The sequence below is a fragment of the Rhinolophus hipposideros genome, assembly GCF_964194185.1.
Source record: "Rhinolophus hipposideros genome assembly, chromosome: 5".
In the NCBI taxonomy this organism is placed as follows: Eukaryota; Metazoa; Chordata; class Mammalia; order Chiroptera; family Rhinolophidae; genus Rhinolophus; species Rhinolophus hipposideros.
In genome coordinates this window covers 32,112,655-32,116,131 of record NC_138051.1, presented here as the reverse complement: position 1 = coordinate 32,116,131, position 3,477 = coordinate 32,112,655, and the positions used below count along the sequence as shown (strand labels likewise).

The window sequence follows — 3,477 nt, the reverse complement described above, 5'->3', positions numbered from 1 at the left end:
GGCAAGTTAGAGTTTGGTAACCTTTAGGAGGCTTTATAACAAAGCTATTAAATGCAGGAGCTCTAGAGCTAGATTCCTCCAGGTTCAAACCTCCCTCTGCCCCTTACTACATGGGTGACCTTGAGGAGGGCACATGCATTTCCTGATACCTCAGATTCTTTATCTGGAAAATGCAATGGATAAGAATACTTAAGGGGTTGCTGTGAGAATTTAAAGGGTTAGTATATACAGTCTTTGCCCAGATTTGCTGCAGTTTCCTACTTCAACAGTGCTTGTGCCGGAACTGGTGCTTGTCCCCCACCCCGGCCGATCCACAATTTCCTCAGTGTCCTCTGACTTCCCCCAGACCCCCACTGACGACGCCGCTCCTTAGCCACGGGCCATGATGACCACGTCCTCCTCACAGAACTACCACCAGGACTCGGAGGCCTCCATCACCTGCCAGATCCCCTGGAGCTCTGTGCCTCCTATGTCTACCTGTCCATGTCTTAGTACCTTGACCACGGTGATGTGGCTTTGAAGAACTTTGCCAGATATTTTCTTCACCAATCTCATGAGGAGCGGGCACATGCTGAGAAACTGGTGAAGCTGCAGAATCAGCGAGGCGGCTGAATCTTCCTCAGGATATAGAGAAACCAGACTGTGATGGCTAGGGAAAACGGGATGAATGCAATGGAATGTGCATTACACTTGGGAAAAAGTGTGAATCAATCACTACTGGAAATATACAAATTGGCCACTGACAAAAATGACCCCCGTTTGTGTGACTTCATTGAGACGTATTACCTGAATGAGCAGGTGAAATCCATCAAAGAATCACCAACTTGGCAAGATGGGGGCTCCCGAATCTGGCACAGCAGAGTATCTCTTTGGCAAGCACACCCTGGGAGACAGGGATGAGAACTAAGCCTTTGGCCGGCTTCCAGTAGCCACAGCAGTGATTTCCCTGGTCACCAAAGCAGTACGTGCACATTGGGGTTACATTTCCCTTTTCTGTGAGTTGCACCAGATCATCTACTTATGTTCTTTCATTTGTATTAGTTCTCCAAATAAAGTAATTTAGTACCCTTCCCTCTCCCCCAAAAGAATCAGTATAGCCCACCCCCAGCACAGTGCTTGGCATAGAATAAGTATTTAGTAAGCAGTAGTTATTATGTACATTCACAGGCATTACTTGCAAGAGTTAAGGTCCAGGGGACACAGCCCAGCGCAGCTCCTCCCCCTTCTATTCAGGACTGTATTCCACAGATCCTGAGAACTCTTGGAGGGATCAGAACATCAGAACCGAAGCAGCTCTGTGTTCCTTCTGTCTGTCTCTGAGCCTTATACCGCTTTAAATTTTTAAGAGATTTCTGGAAGAAATGTTGTCAAGTGGGCAGATGCCATCCATAGCAGAATTTTGAAAGGATTTCTGGTCCCACATATCTTAGATTATAGGTGTTTTGAGGCTTACTCTTCAACTTTGACAGAAGTGAACGTGGTTGTTGATTAGCTGGTTTGCAGTGACAGCCAGTGAAACCCAAGTTGTTTAAAAGAGAAGCAAGTGAGGACAGAGGATCTAGTGCTTCTTTATGGAATAAACTACAAAAGTGTTGATACCCTGAGCATTTGGCTTTTCAGAAGTTATCATCAGAACATGAAGTAGATTGAAAATATGTTTTAGTAATACATTTAATCCAATTGAAAGACTTGTCTGGTGTGCTAAACATATTCTTTTCTTCCTTCTGAGTGGCTATAAATAAATTACTTCACTCCTCTGGGTGTCGATCTCCATATGCATATAAAATGGAGATGGTAAAAGACAGCAAATTCTGATAGTCTCTGGTCAGGAAAAAAATGAGTACCAGCAGTTCTGGCTACTGCTTGGTAATCACAGAAAAGTAGAGAAATGTTTATCCATGATGTTGTATAACACTGGCTTTCAAGAATTTGAAAGGTTGCTGATATCAATTCTGAAATAAGAGTGAACAGGACACTTGGTGAATGATGACTAATCACATGGCTATTCCTTATTAGTTTCGAAGGAGTAAAACTGAAGGACCATGTTGGGGGGATTGGAACAGAACAGACTGAAAAATGGAATTTGGCTTGGTTTGATGTCTGGCAAAAAAATGTCTTTTGTCATTATTCTGTTAGTAAAGTCCACTTGACTTTGACCTGAATTATCCTGCCACCCTAGATTTAATCACTCTTCAGTTTGTATTTTACCCATTTGGAAGCGAACAATGGAATCCATATGTCAGGAAGAATAGAACTGAGACTGAATCATTGATTTCTGCTCTGATTTCTACACTGGTGACTTCTCTCCCTGAGGACCTTACATAAAGAAGCTCCCAGCACCCCAGGCTTAGCAAAGGAACTGAGCAGAGAGCCTGCTCCTGGAGGCAGGAGGTAGAACTCAGGATGGGGGTCCTTAAGTCAGTGCCAATTACTCACACCAGAGAAATCCTTACAACATTCTATTTTAAGGCATTTTCTGGCAGGGGACATTTATCTTTGAGTGGCTTCTAAAGGTCTTTTATCCAAGGGAAGGCTGAACTAGAGATAGCTGAGCGATTAACTACTAGGGGTGATGAGCACTCTAGAATTTTCTAGGGAGAGGGCTAAAGATAGCAAATTGCACATGCTGTACTTATTTTCAGGACACCAGGGGAGACAACTCATGTTACCTGGGCTCCATTCATCTTACACAATATAGGCAGTCATAGCTAAACATATTGTCAAGCCATACTCTGCATTGCATTTCACAGCCGGTACAGGCTGTACGGTATTCCTCTGTCATGCACGCCAGTCCTTTGGAGCTCATGAAGCGACAGGTGTACACTGAAGCCCAGTCTTATACAGAGATTCAAAATTGCCTTTAGCCTGCAAAGCCCTCCCCAGTTCTGACCAGTCTTGGTTAGTATCATGGCTATGAGACCTTCATAGCTGGCTATTTAATGGAGCCAATATTTTTAGGAAGAAGCAGCTTATTCATAATTTATCAAATCGGTGCTGTTCACTCACGATTTTGACTCTTAGGACATATGTCTGAGGCTTTATCACCTTGTAAGGATCAGTTATCTCCTAAATTGTTTATAACCTCCCGAGTTCTCTCTTCTGTCTTTGTTTTTTCATACCAATATCCCTAAACCTCCTAAATCTTGAAAGTGTCCACATGTACAGATTAACAAAGGCTCTGTTCTGACCAGATTAAGGGGTCCAGCTTGCTCAGGGTACCATCATCTGGTTCCACAAACATTTCCAACCTCTTCCTATTAATCTTAGAATATTGGAGAGGGAAGTGACCTTAGAAATGCCCAAGGCCCATACGTTATGAATAAGAAGGCAGATATACAGTAAAGTGATTTGTTCAAGGTTACACTGGGTATTGGTATCAGAACCCCTGGAATAAAAGCCCCACGAGGTCAGGGATTTTTATTTTGTTTACTGTTGTGACACTAGTGCACAGAACAGTTGGGGATTCAATAAATACTT

General features: G+C 43.2%; 1 pseudogene across 1 annotated transcript; it reads left to right on the top strand.

Annotated features, from left to right (window-relative positions):
- The first annotated feature begins 382 nt into the window (after positions 1-382).
- LOC308497863 (ferritin heavy chain-like) lies at positions 383-907 on the top strand (annotated as a pseudogene). Its single transcript has one exon. The product of its transcript is annotated as a ferritin heavy chain-like (transcript).
- Positions 908-3,477: the final 2,570 nt, after the last annotated feature.